The sequence below is a fragment of the Balaenoptera acutorostrata genome, chromosome 6 (assembly GCF_949987535.1).
Source record: "Balaenoptera acutorostrata chromosome 6, mBalAcu1.1, whole genome shotgun sequence".
Classification (NCBI taxonomy): domain Eukaryota; kingdom Metazoa; phylum Chordata; class Mammalia; order Artiodactyla; family Balaenopteridae; genus Balaenoptera; species Balaenoptera acutorostrata.
In genome coordinates, this window is record NC_080069.1 from 48,373,391 (window position 1) to 48,388,630 (window position 15,240).

At 39.3% G+C, this 15,240-nt stretch overlaps 1 protein-coding gene across 2 annotated transcripts in view; it reads left to right on the forward strand.

Moving 5' to 3' along the window:
• Positions 1–15,240, forward strand: part of LINGO2 (leucine rich repeat and Ig domain containing 2) — a 1,241,515-nt gene that overhangs the window by 926,356 nt on the left and 299,919 nt on the right. The window contains exon 1 of one of the 2 annotated variants that reach the window (XM_007176845.2): positions 12,375–12,501. The exons of the other annotated variant lie outside the window; for it this stretch is intronic. The gene's annotated coding sequence lies outside the window, so the exon portion shown is untranslated. Of the gene's footprint in view, positions 1–12,374; positions 12,502–15,240 lie in introns of those variants that run through there. 2 annotated transcript variants of the gene reach the window in all.

Here is a 15,240-nt window from a genome sequence, read left to right on the forward strand (position 1 = left end):
GGAGACTTTTGCTGAGGGTCTTTTTGTGCAGGGTCACTGGGCCCTGTGCAACAGTCTCGATTTCAGTCTGCTTTCACCTCCACATACATTAAAGACGATCTCTACCCCTTTTTTCTTATTTCATAGCTTAGTGGCTCATGGCCTAGACTTCCTTCAATATCTTATAATAACCTATAATGGAAAATAATCCAAAAATATACATATATATAACTGAATCACTTTGCTATATACCTGAAACTCATGCAATATTGTAAATTTCTACTCTTAAACGTTAGCTTTATCTTCAAGGAGTTTATGATGCCAGTGACAAGCAGAGCAGATATGCAATATTATCAGAAAAGGAAAAAGGCCGTACTCTGTCAGGCAGGAACTTGGGTAGATGACAATAATTACAGAGATTCAGAGGAAGAAAGTCATTGTGGGCCTGAAGCCTCACGGAAGCTTCATGAAGGAGGTGAACCAGAGCTGAGCCTCAAAGAAAGAGTAGTAATTCTCTTACTAAAAGCAAAAGCAAATATGAACATGATGTTCCCATACTGTTTATTGTATCATAGGGAGTTCTCGCGATCAAACTTCTCATCTCTCGAGACTCACACCTCCTAGGCATGCACCTTATTTGGCCTCACGGCTGTTACACAGTATTTTTCGTCCCCTATCGTGTATATCTTGACCCCTCGAACATATTTCTACCACATCTGTTTCTCTCCCTAGAATGTAAGTACTCTTTGGCAGAGACCATTTCTTATTCATTTTTGTTTTCCCACAATGTTATTGTCTCCCAGAGGTGACGTGTAGGTATGCCTTTTCTTATCAATTATATCAAGACTAAATCACATAATTCTTTGTCAGTTTTGAAGACTGGAAATCAAACCCTACTCTCCTGTTTGCCTTTACTTAGCTGAAATGCCATTATGGATGGTTAAAAAGAACAGCGAGATATAGAATGTCTAGTAAAAATGATGTGGGCTGGCAAATATGATGTAAATTATCAGGATTGAAAACAAAAATTCTATCTCCAGCACTGGAAATATTGCAGATGGTATTGAAATGTGACTCAAAAATGTGATTTCATAAAAGTGATGGTATTTGTATGAGCAATTCAAAGTAGATTGAAAACTAATTCTGATAGAAAAGTTTTAAGAGTTTAAATACTTTTTCATGATTCTACTTTACTGGAATTCAGCTAGGCTCTGAAGCTCAGTAAATTTCCCCCTATATATCCTACTTGGATTAAACCATAATCAGTATTACATGTATGCCATCTCTGTCTAGACCTCTAATCTAAAAAGTCTTAAAGAAAATTAAAAACTAACCCTTCACAATGTTAGATACACCTATGAACCCATTTGTTCCCATCATTTCATGACTTAAGTAAAGTGTACCTAAGGTCTTGGATTTCAACATTTTTCTTCCCTGCCACATAATTTACCTACTCCTGTAATGCAAGTAAGAAAATATAATAAATAGAATCACAAGAATTACAAAAAATCCATATGTAATATTTGAGGTACAAATAAGTACATACATTCTTTTAGTTACTAGGAGTTAGATTTTAAAAATTGAAAATGATGCATGTTGTTATGGCTATGCAAAAGTAAATGCATTGCATGTAGGTTTTTATAGTTGGTGGCTGGCAAATGTGAAGCACTGGAAGAGGCATCGAAGAATTTCCCAGTTCCAAATCCCAACTTCTTTAATTCTCAAATCTGTACCTAATAGAAATTCTCCTACTCTATTCCTGAGCATCTCCTGGACATAGCTGATGCAAATCCGATTATCAAATCTGATCTGATGTAAGCCAAGGAAATACAGTTATTATAATACAATGTCTGACTAAGCTAACTTATAATAATTTTTATTTGAAAAATATTTGTTTCCTGGCATGAGCTTTTAGCAGAATGAAAACATCCTTTACCAGCAGAAAAGGTAGTGTTTTCTCCATCTGATCTTTCATCAGATAAAATTCTTAATCAAGCCAGAACCTTCTGAAATACATGATTTGGAGACCTTCCAAAAGGCCCTGTCCTGAAAGGGATGGTAAATTACAGTTTGATCTCATTTGTCCTAAATTCTGTACATCATTCACCTGTGAGTTATGTGTCTCACCCTTGTGAGATATGTCCCATAACTCATTCTCGTCAATATGATGCATTTACTACTAAAAGATTCATATCTTGGAAATAACTTGACTGTTTCAAACCACGGTCTCTAATTAATTATACAGTAATTGCATTAAGTACTGTTCTAGTTGCCAAGTCTAATCATATTTCACCCAGGTGAATCTGTGTCTGGCCTCTGTATCTGGCTTTCTTTCTGAGATTTAATCAAGGGCATGCTTTAAATGGAACTCTGTGACTGGACATTGAAGTTCCCCCAAATGTTTGGGTTTTAAAGATCAATAGCAAATTCAGCTTGCCTTTTCCGCAAGGCATTTGTTTCCTGCTTGGAAACAGTTACAGGTTCAAGCATGCATTTTTCACATGCAGAAACCCAGTAACTGGTTTGAATAGACCAGGAAAGCATTTACAATTTAAGTCTAAAAAGAAGTCTGTCACAAATCAAAATCAAGTAATGCAGATCTGCAGAAGTGAATGTGCATATCTGCCAGATCTGCCCTCAGATAGTATGATTCAATTAGTAAGAGAGTGTCTTTTTGATGTTACTTCCCCTGTATTAGGGGCTGTCCACAACTTTTTTTCCATTCCCCACCAGAATATATACATCTTAGCATGGGCACTGGTTCTTTTCTATTGTAGTAATCTTCACTCATTAAAAAAAACCAAAAAAACAACCTGGTACCTAATAGTCCCTTAATGTGTATGGTGTATTTATGAATGAGTGAATTAATGAATTGATAAAATAATAAGCATATGACATTTTAATCACAGTGAAAATGTTTTAATAGTCAATAGAGGCTTTTAATGGTTAAAAGAAAAAGATATGCACTCTCTTGCTTACTATAGAAATCAAACTGCAAATTCAGATTTGAATATTATATTTCAAACATTAGAGTAAAATTCCGTTCCAGTATTTTTAAGTTATATATTCTTTTTTTTTTTTTTTTTTAAAGTAGAGGGAAGGATTTTTTTTTTAATTTATTTATTTTTGGCTGTGTTGGGTCTTCGTTTCATGCAAGGGCTTTCTCCAGTTGCGGCAAGCGGGGGCCACTCCTCATCGCGGTGCGCGGGCCTCTCACCGTCACGGCCTCTCTTGTTGCGGAGCACAGGCTCCAGACGCGCAGGCTCAGTAGTTGTGGCTCACGGGCCCAGTTGCTCCGCGGCATGTGGGATCTTCCCAGACCAGGGCTCGAACCCGTGTCCCCTGCATTGGCAGGCAGACTCTCAACCACTGCGCCACCAGGGAAGCCCTATTATTTTTTTAAAATAAAATTATCTTCTTACTGGCAAGAAGTGGCATTCATAGTGTCCTTTAGGTGTTTGTAAATTTCACCCTGTCATGCCCATGCATCCACATTCAACTTACCATCTTTTTCAGTAACTCACCCCATGTCTGAAAGTAAATTTAAGCAGCTACTCTTCAGAGGTTGCTGGTCAGATCAGATATTTTTGTATATGAATGAAATTCTTCAAAAGGACTACTGCAGGGCTTCCCTGGTGGTTCAGTGGTTAAGAATCCGCCTGCCAATGCAGGGGACCCGGGTTCGAGCCCTGGTACGGGAAGATCCCACATGCCACAGAGCAACTGGGCCTGTGAGCCACAACTACTGAGCCCGCGCTCTGGAGCCCGCAGGCCGCAGCTACTGAAGTCTGCGCGCCTAGAGCCCATGCTCCGCAGCAAGAGAAGCCACAGCAATGAGAAGCCCGCGCACCACAGCTAAGAGTAGCCCCCGCTTGCTGCAACTAGAGAAAGCCCTCGAGCAGCAATGAAAACTCAGTGCAGCCAAAAAGAAATAAAATAAAAATAAATAAATAAATAAAAAAGGACTACTGCAAACAATTATGATAAATCTTATATTGTATCTGTTACCGTTATTAATGAAAACAAGGAAATAAGTGCTAGGGTTATTGTACATCAAATAATCACTGGGTTTTAATATTCTAATCTGAGTCAATTCAAGGTCTATCCTGAGAAGAATCAGGCACTGGCTGAATGGCTTTTAGAGAAACATATTTTGTGGTTGTTTGATAGAAAAGTCACTACAGAAAACGGGGCACTGGCCTGGCACATTGCATTTACCTATTCACAACTTGTGAGGGAGAATGACCCAGTTCTTTCATTCTTTGTGAAATGGGCAAGAGCGCCATGCATATTTACTGCCAGGTACGTAAGGACCTGCCCCCAAAGCATTACCAACCATTCAGTGCTCTCTGATATCTAAACAACTTCCTAATGTTTACCTCTACTCTGAACCCTCTGCCCAGAAGAAGAGAAAAGGGAGGTTGTCTTTAATGGAACTAAACTGGAAAGGGAAATCACACATAGGTGATCATACATCAGGTGATCTAATAATTTCATCAGTACTTCCAAGTGTTTATTTGTAAGAATCAAATTTGACAAACTTCTAATATTTTGGGGCTTCTTTGCATGTTTGTATTCTCATATTACCCTAAATTTATATTTGTTATAGTCACTAAGGCAATAAATTGTACTTTTGAACATATTTCACTCCTTTGTTAGACTGAGGGCTCCTTGTAGTTGCTGGCGTACCTCATTTACATTGTAGTCCAGAGCCTGATGAAGTGCTGAACATTTAGTAGCTCCTCAGTAAATGCTGAATTAATTAATGAGAGCTTCCTGCATCACCTTCAGATGTCTGTTCTTTGACTTTCATCCACATCTTGAAATAGCTTTGAAACTCTGTTCATCACTCCATTTAATATTCCCTCAAAAAAATCACAAAGAAGATACATGTTAATATTTATTATGTCATGACACAGTGCTTTGCTTCTAAGGGCTTGTTATACTGCCTTCACTGTCCTGAGAAAACTTACAGTCTAGATGCAGAGACAAGACAAAACCACATAAAATATTAAATTACAAAATGAAGGGGTAACGATTAAAAGTAAAATGAATACCATAAATGATATGAATATAGTGTGTTTTAAGATTATGCTAAGTTAGGTCCATTCAGGAGATTCATATCTGGGAAAATATGAGGTTCTTTGGGGGCTGCAGCCAGAGTTGGTTGGCTTGAAGGATTGAGGGGCCCCCTGGGAGGATACAGTCTAAACCAAGAGAATCAGTAGAAAAATCTAACCCGATAAGTAAGTCTTAGTCATCAGAGGGGAGGAGTGACGTGATGAGTGGCTTGAATGAATCTCTAAGCATAGCATTTCCTTTCACCACTGACTCATATGAGAATTTTTGGGAGAAACAAAGAACTGTGACATAGAACTGAAATGACTGTGTAAGATATTAATATTCATGAGATATCAGTCTTATAAGATATTGGGCAAAAGCTTTTAGCCTTTAATAGAGGATAAGAAAAAAGGATGGAGGCCTTGTCTTCAATTCTGCCTTGGGAATATTGCCCAGTGTGGGAACTGGAGGTGCAGTTAATCACTGGATAATATGATACCCAGACAAGGAGTATCTGGAAGCATCACAGGTGTCATGAAGGGGCATCAGTACCCAGTGGAGGTAGCCATGGTTAACTGAACTCTCAGTGTTATCAGCAAAGAGGGAAGGAGGAACAGAAAAGTATAATAGTGGCTAGACATAGTTTTGAATCCATGTTGACTCCCTTTGGTGATAACCTCAGAATACCTGAAGCAAGACTCAACATCGGGTATTAGCAAGTGACAGGTTACATGCATACCAGATATTTACAGGAAGGTGAGTTAACTGAACTGCAGTGCAATCTAGGAAATCTTCATGCAGCAGGAAGAACTGGATCTAGATCTATAAAGAGAGAGGAAGGTAATGGGGAGAGGCAGTACTGAAAGATGAAGGTGAGCAAAGATTAAAGAAGAAATATCTGTGATCTCTGGTTCATGGGAGACCACGAACATAGCACTGTGACTGACTGTAGCTCTGTGTACATGAGAGAGGATAGTGAGCAACTGAGTTAGAACTGGATATTGGGGCCAAAATTCAGGAAACCTGGAGTTGTATCATCTCAAAAATCTAAAAAGAGCAAGCTCCTGATGTAAAGATTTCAGAATTTTTCAGATAGGAATATTCCCATGACCGATAGCCATGCAGTAAGCACTTTGGATATTTTATTTTAAATTTTAAAAAGCTCTATGAAAAAGTATTATTGTGTTTATTTTCTTTAAATCAAAATTGGGGCTCAGAGAGTTTAAGTAACTTGCCCAATACGACACAGTAACAACTGAGCGGGGATTTGAGAACAGATGTGTGTGGTTCACAAACCACTACACATCACCTTTTCCAATTTTGCTTTACTCAACAACCTAATCTCAATGGGGTTAGGTTGGCCTTGCATTTTCCCCACTCTGTTCTATTTCCTTGGATAAAATAATGGTGATTGTGTATTACATAAAGATAGAAAAAACATTAATGGTGATCTCTCACTTCTTGAAATCAGTTCTTTTTAATGATGTTCAGTTTACCTGTATATTTTTTGAAGACCCCAGCCTGGAATTTTCCATTTTTTTCTTATTTTGGTGCCTTTTGATGAATCTGCCTACATCATGTATACTTGAGTGGTTCACCTTGGTGTGTTAATGCTATGGGAGATGATGTGCCTGGTACTTTAACAAAAGACACATTCTTGTGCCTTCAGTGACCTAGGACTTTAAGCGTTAAAGGAGATAAGAAGGGAGAAAGGAAATGGGTTTTATAAAGGAGAATGAGGCAGGCAAAGGAAGTGTTGATGATAGATGAGACTGGAATTAAAGCCTCCACCACGAGGGTGAAGTGATTAGGCTTGACTTGGTTTACTTAGAAAATGGACTTCAGAAGAGATAAGACCAGGCTTCTGGACTGGGAATAGATGTGGCTTGGGGCTTAGAGATGAAGACACCCACCTGACAGGAAATCAATAAAGGCTTTCACTACTACTGAAGAGGAGGAACCTTCTATCTAGTCTAAATACCTGTGAGCACCTAACTTAATTCGTTTCAAGGACCCTGTTAAAGTTGCTGTGAAGACAGTGGAGAAGTGTCAAGGGCGTAAGCTACTAAGGAAAGGTAAGAGTAGTAACTGGGAAATCTTGTTCCTGAGCTTGGTTGGCAGACGGAAGCACTCTCCCGTGTTGGACGTTGTTAAAGGGGCGCCTATGAAGAAGCAAGCTTCTTTGCTGCCCCTTCTGGCTGCTTTATGTAAAGCGTATTTAACGACGCTTCATCTTACCGAATCAGTTTGACTTAGCAAGAATCGCCCACAAAGAAATCACATTCGAATAAAAGTGTGTGTGAATTTACATATATATGGAATCTAAAAAAAAAAAAAAAATGGTTCTGATGAACCTAGGGGCAGGACAGGAATAAAGACGCAGATGTAGAGAATGGACTTGAGGACACGGGGAGGGGGAAGGGTAAGCTGGGACGAAGTGAGAGAGTGGCATGGACATATATACACTACCAAATGTAAAATAGATGGTTAGTGGGAAGCCGCCGCATAGCACAGGGATATCAGCTAGGTGCTTTGTGACCACCTAGAGGGGTGGGATAGGGAGGGTGGGAGGGAGATGCAAGAAGGAGGAGATATGGGGATATATGTATATGTATAGCTGATTCACTTTGTTATAAAGCAGAAACTAACACACCATTGTAAAGCAATTATACTCCATAAAGATGTTTTAAAAAAAAATGTGTGTGAATTTGTTTTGGAGGGTTGAAATAATTGGTAGATAAATCCAACTTTAAAAGAGAAATGAAAGAAAAATCTTCAAGTTACACAGTTCAGATAGCATTATGCATGATGTGGCTTTCTCCTAATTGAAAATTGGGGAAATTGTCCAAATTATTTATGAGCTCAGTGAAAAAAACTAGAATGTTCTATCATGTACTCCTTGATGTCAGTTTAACCCAAACATTAGTCATGCATTTTCAGATTTCCAGAAGAAAAAAAAAAAAAATCCTCATAAATGGAACCTTAGTTACTCTTTTAAATGTCCTTTCAGAAATGGGCTTTGAAATAACACAATAGAAGTTTGATAAGATACAGTGATGGAATAGAGGAATGATTAAAAATAAATGTCCCCAGGAAACATTATTTTAATATTTATGGTTAGAACTAATTTTTTATACTTGTGTCACTGAGGTAATATTGTAACATGAATTCTACAAATATGTTCATGTATTCCATCATTTGCAGTAAATATTAATTGTAATTCCATTTTAGCTCTCAGATATATCCAGTTCTCCCCATCTTCTCTGCTCCTGGATTGATGTAATGGACTCTTAACTGTTCTCCATACCTCAGATCTGGCCCCTGCTCAGTCTGTTTGCCATCATATGGGGCTTAGTATCTGGAGGAAAGTGGAGTTCCTCTTTCGCCCATTGCTCTCTATGTAGGGGGATGATAGCTATGCCTGTACATTTGCTAAGGAAATTAGTTCTAGCCCTGGTGTCCGGGTTTATAAGTCTAAATATTATCGTGTCAGAAGAGCAGTTTTCTGTCAGGCTTACTCCTTAAATAGGGATGCCAGGAACCACTCACTTAGGTGCAGCTTCTGCTAAGGGATTAAGTCCTAGTGTTGGTATGTGTATTTCCTCCCCTCCCTGGACCTAACGGGGCCCTAGGTTACCCAAAGTCATAATAACAGCCCCGACCTCCTCTTATAGAGAAGGAGTTAATTAGATGAAATAGTAGAGAGCAAAGCAAAATGGGCACAATATGGCAGAATTCAAGCTGAGGTCCTCCTTTTTATGGGTAGCTTGGAAATTTTTGTGTAGTGCTTCACTGAATTCCCTGGGTTCTGAGGTATTTGGGAGCTTGTGGAATAGTGCTCACTATTAGGAGTTTAGTTACCAGTATACTAAGTGATCTTTTTTCTTGCATGAAAGATTCCAGAGAGTTTTTGTGGCTTCTCTTTTTCAAATGTGGTAAATTTTATCCCAGTTCCATTTGTCTATACAAAAGGACCACTCTTCTTTTTCCACTGGCAGGATTAGGTGGTAATTAAGGCCATAAAAACCAGTGCAAATAGGATCATGAAGAACCTCACTTACTAGGGCTTCATTCAAGAGCAAGATAACTAGTGGGTATGAAATAAATGGTCTTTTCCAAGGAAGGAGGTCAAAGAGCAAGAGGACACATGATCAGGTCACGTGACAGGCAAAAACCAATTATATTGGGAGTTCAGAACAAGTTGGTTTCCCTTCTAAAATAAAAGTCAGCCCACAAATATGTATTGAGCCACTACCACGTGAGAGGCATTATCCGAAGTTCTAGTGATGGTAGAGAACTGGGAAGATCAATCCTAATGAGAAGGGCCATAATTCTAATGGGAGAAGGCATATAATAAAATGTCAAAAGAACTAATTTAAGCGACTCAAAGAGAGGTTAAAGGCTTTATTCAACTGATGTGCTCAGGCAGCACCTGAAGACCAGGTAACTCTCCTAGTTGAAGCAGGGTTGGGGTTTTACGGGATGAGAAGAGGACAGGGTACCTGTCCTTATGGTCTGACTCAGGTATCACTTTTCATCTTCAGTTGCTGTAACTCTTGTTGTTGGAATGGTTGGATGTTGTTTTGGTCCTTGGGCCTCTTGCTCAGGGTCACTGTTGTAATATCACCCAAAAAACTGTCAGAACATTTCTTTTGAAACCTGTTTTTATAAACTTTGCCATTTGTTGGTTAGCCAAGGTTCAGCAGCAGGGGACATAGGAATAAAAAGGAGAAAGAGAATAAAAAGGAAGAGAGGCAGTTGTCAAAGGCTGTCCTTGTTCTTGTACAGAAAGTATACAAATAAATAAAATGTCTTCAGTGTCTGTAAATTGAATCAAGAAAGTAAATTCAGGAAAGTGTGGAAGAGAGTTGTCAGGGAGACATCTCCTAGGAGAAGACATTCAAGTTGAAACCTGACTGCTGAGAAGGAGAAAGCCATTAAAAATATGGAAGATTCGGCAACTACAGATGCTGGAAAGCAGGAATAAGCTAAGCATGTTTGAAGAGAAGAAAGAACAGGGTGATATGGGAGACACAGGTAAGCTAGAGAGTTCGTAGGACATGCTTTAGCATTTGGTGACATGGGGGAGGTGGGAAGGAGAAGTAAGGATGCAGGGAATTTCATACTTGATTGTAATTGTTTTGAGCTGACACTAGCCCTTGCTGCCCTTGGCAGGTGTTTAGAGCAGGCTCTGATGGGGTGTTTGCAATGCTGGTTCTCAAACATCAGCGTGCTGAGAAATCATTTGGGCATTAGGTTAAAATTCAGATTCTAATTCAAAAGGCCAGAGATATAGGACCTGTTATTCTCTTGCCTAACGAACTCCCAGGTTACGCTGATGATGCTTGAGCACCCTTAGTAGGAAGGCTTCAGGGGCTTCCTTGGAGACACTTCTCTCTTCTCCAAATCCCCCCAGTACTTAAGGCATCAGAATGAGTGCACCCCTATTTTACTTTCTTTCTTCTTTGCCATTCAGAGGACCAAGGGAAGGCTTTTCCTTGGTCTATCTATTAGCCCACCTGACGCCCATGCTATCTCCTTAGAGGGCTGGTTCTTGGTAGATTTCCAATTCAAATATAAAAATGGTAGAAGCTATTTAAATCACTTTCCCTCCAGGTGTCGTTAATATTTTGAGGTTATTCTATAATACACTATTCTATGTTGTCTATGTTGTCTATGAGGAAGAGTAATAATTGTTAAAAGAAAAATACCCATTTCTTACTTCTTATTTATACTTAACAGAGCTATGTTTTTCTTCACTTGGGAGCCTTTTGGACTGCAGACTACAGACATTGAAAGTATTTGTTCCTCTTTAAATATGGGAAATTTTAGGGCTTCCCTGGAGGTGCAGTGGTTGAGAATATGCTTGCCAGTGTAGGGGACACGGGTTTGATCCCTGGTCTGGGAAGATCCCGCATGCCACAAGCAACTAAGCCACAACTACTGAGCCTGCACTCTAGAGCCCACAAGCCACAACTACTAAGCCCATGTGCCACAACTACTGAAGCCCACGTGCCTAGAGCCCGTGCTCCACAACAAGAGAAGCCACGACAATGAGAAGCCCGCGCACAACTACGAAGAGTAGCCCCCACTCGCCGCAACCAGAGAAAAGCCCGCGCACAGCAACAAAGACCCAACGCAGTCAGAAACAATAAATAAATAAAATAAAATAAGTAAATTTATAAAAAACTATGGGAAATTCTAAATTTTGCTAAATAATTTAAAACTAATTTCTTGGAAATAAAGGGCATTTGTAAGTGCGTGTATGTAGAGGTAGTAATTTGAGTAAAACATTGCCTAAGCAAACTAGGAACAACAGGGAAAATGTTTTCCCTCCGTGCTTAATTATCTTAGAAGTCCTAAGTATTTGTTGTTCTCTCCTACAAATACAAAGCATGGGAGAATGACTGTAGGTCAAGGGGACTATGTTGTTGAATTGCAAAAACATCACATGAATGTATAGGTCGCTTAGTACTTTATGATAGGGAACAATGTCTATGTTTCTAACAATCCTACCTTAATATTTTCCTTCATTTTAAGGAAAGTATATTGCTTCAGAGCAACAGGTTTATGATATTAGTGGGCATAGGGGCTGCTCAGCAATCTATTACACCTGTGAACTTTGGCAAATTGGTTCGGCCCTTCTGAGCCTCAGACGCCTCAGATGCAAAGTCTGGATCATAGTAGTACTTCATGTTTATATCAATTAAATAGGCATGCATGTAAATTGTAAGCAGAGTGTCTGGTACACAGTAAGCTTTCAATAGATGTTAAGCATTAATATTAGTAGTATGATTACTGATTATTATTTTCCCAACAAGAACAAACCCAGTTCAGGAAGAACTGGTTGGCAGAGCCTTCAAAACATATTCGTGATCTGAAGCTCACGTACCAGCTGCTAATTTGCTTCTTTATTTCGTTTGATTTTCCTTAGCCGCACAGAAGGGAGGTGGGTGGCAGAAGCTTAATTTATTTGTCCCTTTGTTTTTTTTTGAAAATGTGGGTTTTGGCTCTCACGCTATTTTGAGGCATGGCCTGGTGATGGCATTGGGGAGATGCACACTTGAGGGAGGTGGGAGGATGATATAGCTCTCTTGGTGGTTCTAGCGTCTTTCTTTCCCCAAGTGATCAGCATAGGTGCTAGATTGCCAGTGCTGCCGGCCAAAGGCCTTTCCTCCCACAGACTTGGAAACACATGAAAAGAGCCATGACTCATGGGCTACAACTTTTTCAGCTGCTTGATAGAAGCACCGATAGGCTCAGCTCCCATGTTCCCATCACCCCACAGGCTGGCTGAAGGGGAAAGTGCTCTCTGGTTTTCAAATAAAGTGCTTCCCAGCGATCATTGAGAACAACTGAGAGAGAGACTGTGGAAAAGTTAGGATGCTGTTCCTTTCCTTGGCTGAAGTCAGTGGAAAGGATGATCTGGGGTGACACCAGGGTTTCTTCAGACCCTTAGAGGTATGGCGTATGAAGTACTTTCAAATCTTTCTTTACAAACTCTCCCAGTCCCCGCTTTCCTGCGTTTCACCCATTGTACTTGGCATGTTTCTCTAGGAGCACTTAACTCATTGTGTCATCTTTTGCTGTGGTACTTGTTATGGGCCAGCCTGTCTGTGCTGTGTGAGGGCAAGTCCTCTGCCTTTTTAATCTTTGGATCTCCAGCCCTGAGCTCAGTGCCTGGTAGACTCTGAGGGTTTACATAGCAATTGTTGACTCCATGGATAGATGGATTGGTGAATGGGTTCATGAATGAGGAAAAAAATACTTCAGTACTGTGGTTGGTGGTACATATGGGAATATGCTTTAATTATCAGATGGCTATTTGGCAGGAGGAATTATTGATTAAAAAGACAGTTCTGAAGTTCAGAAAACTTGCTTTGTTGTCAAACTTCAGGTCATAATGTTAAGTTTCTGAGCAGCTACTTTGTCCATAAAACCCCCAAGTAATTTTGGGGAGAATTTAGAATGAAAAAAGAAAGCATCCTCAAAAGTATAAATGGACATTTGTAACAGACATGGCATTCTAAGTGAACATTAAAACAGATTTGGTTTATGTAAAGGTAAGATATATTGAATCTGTAAGAGATTTACATACACAGGGAGCTTAAAGTTCCATTGAGAAAAAATGATAGAAGTTTATCCATGAACTCGCTAAATAGTATTTATTAAAGACCTACTTTGTACTGAAGACGATGGACTGAGGGATGAATTGATCCATGTCTCAGTCCTCTGGGGCTTCACAGTTAAATCAAGAAAAGAACATGTAAATAAGTCTTTGTAGTAAGAGGAAAACAGAGATAGGATCATGGCACTATCAAGAGATGGTCATCGCTAACCCCGCTCAAAAAAATCTAGAAAGGAGAGCGCATGATATCTGAACTGGAACTTGAAGGGTATGTGGGAGTTGACATGACAGGAGGGAAACAGATGTTGTACCTGTGCAGAGATAGAGGGGTGGGGAAGAGCAGGTGCCTTCTGAGGAGTGCAGGTACTTCTGTGTGGCCAGTACATTGTGGTGTGGATGAGGGAAGTGAGTGGTTGAGATCAGAAAGACAGTGAGAAATTCAGCAGGACTTGAACACCAAACTCTGGATTCAAAATTTATTCTTCCACGTCAATTATGCATAACTAAAGAATATAGTAATCTGTGCTAATTGCTTCTCCAAATACTGAGGTGGAATGCCTGAAGAGTGCACCATAGTTCTACTTTAGCAGCTGGAAAAAAACGTGTGTTCAGTGGTTATGTAGTCCTGACCTCATGTACTTTTCATAAAGGCAATTGATTAAAAACAAAATAATGTGATTTAACTTTATACCCTTGTGTCAGTTTGATATATATTATTTTACAAACCAGAAAAACATTCTGGAAAAAAAATCACCATGGTTTTATTTTAGGCAACAAAGAGAATCTTTTTACACTCAAAATGGACTCGTTGATAAGGTCAGCGATACAATCTAGGATCCCTGGATTCTGACACATTGACTTTCATATAAGACCACCAAGCTCAATAAATGCAATAGCCTTCAAAGCTGGAAGGTGGCATTTTATCTTCTTTGCTACGTCATGCAAACTCTATTTGAGGGTTGTGTATCACCAAGTTCTCCTGCGTGACTTTGAATATCTGTCTTATAAGATTCCTTACCTCAGATAACTTCACAGATTGATCTTTTTTCAGTTTAGTTTAAAATTTTATTTATCTTTAGCCAAAAAAATCATTAACTAGACATCATCCACTTAAAAATCAGCTTACCCAAATTTGTCAGTTCATTAGAAGAATTACTGTAGAAAATCAAGAACACATCTTCAAAAGCTGCCTGGATTCGTTTTATATTTGTCTGACCTATATTTTTAGAGTGCCTATAGGCAAAACACTATGCGTTTGCATGTGCGGAGGGGTATACACGAATAATACTCATATTGGCAAATACTCACATGACAGTTACTGTGTTGTAAGGCATTAGTCCAAGTGCTTTTTATAATATTTACACATTTAGTCTTTTTCTATAAGGTGGGTACCTTTTAAAATACCTGTTTTATAGATGAGAAAACTGAGGCTCACAGAGATTAAGTAACTTGCTCAGATCATGAACCAGGAAATGGAAGAGTCAAGTCCCTAGGAGGAAACTAGGGCTCCCTAGAGCCCATGATGGGAAGAGAGTTCATGTAGCCATGTGGAAACTACTTCAGAAATACAGAACAGGAGGAGAGTTAATGTCTGGGGTGATTATGAAGCGTTCATAAAAGAAGAGACATTGAAACTGAGCCTAGGGATTGGTGGGCTTTTCTCAGGTGGAGGTTTAGATGACTGCAGACTCGAGATTGCCATCAGCAATGGCACCAAGGTAGAAGAGCACACGGTGTGTTTGGAAGACAACACGTGAAGCAGTGTGTCAGGAGTGGAGTGGGGAGTCGGTGTAAAAGGGCAGAAGGAAAGTTATTAGAAGGGAAGTTATAGCAATTTCTAGAGAACCTTAAAGCCCAGATAAAAGAGTTTGAAATGTGTTCTGTATGTGAAGGTTTGTGGTTTTATTTTGTCTTTAGTTATTTTTCAAGCAAAGAAGTAAAATGAAGGATGATGAATTAGGCAGCTATGTGTAGGATTGATTAGATGGAGAATGAGAAAGATTTGAAAGGAGAAAAAGGTTGGCCTTCTAAAGGATTTAAATCCTTCAGCAAGAACAACAAAAACAAAATTA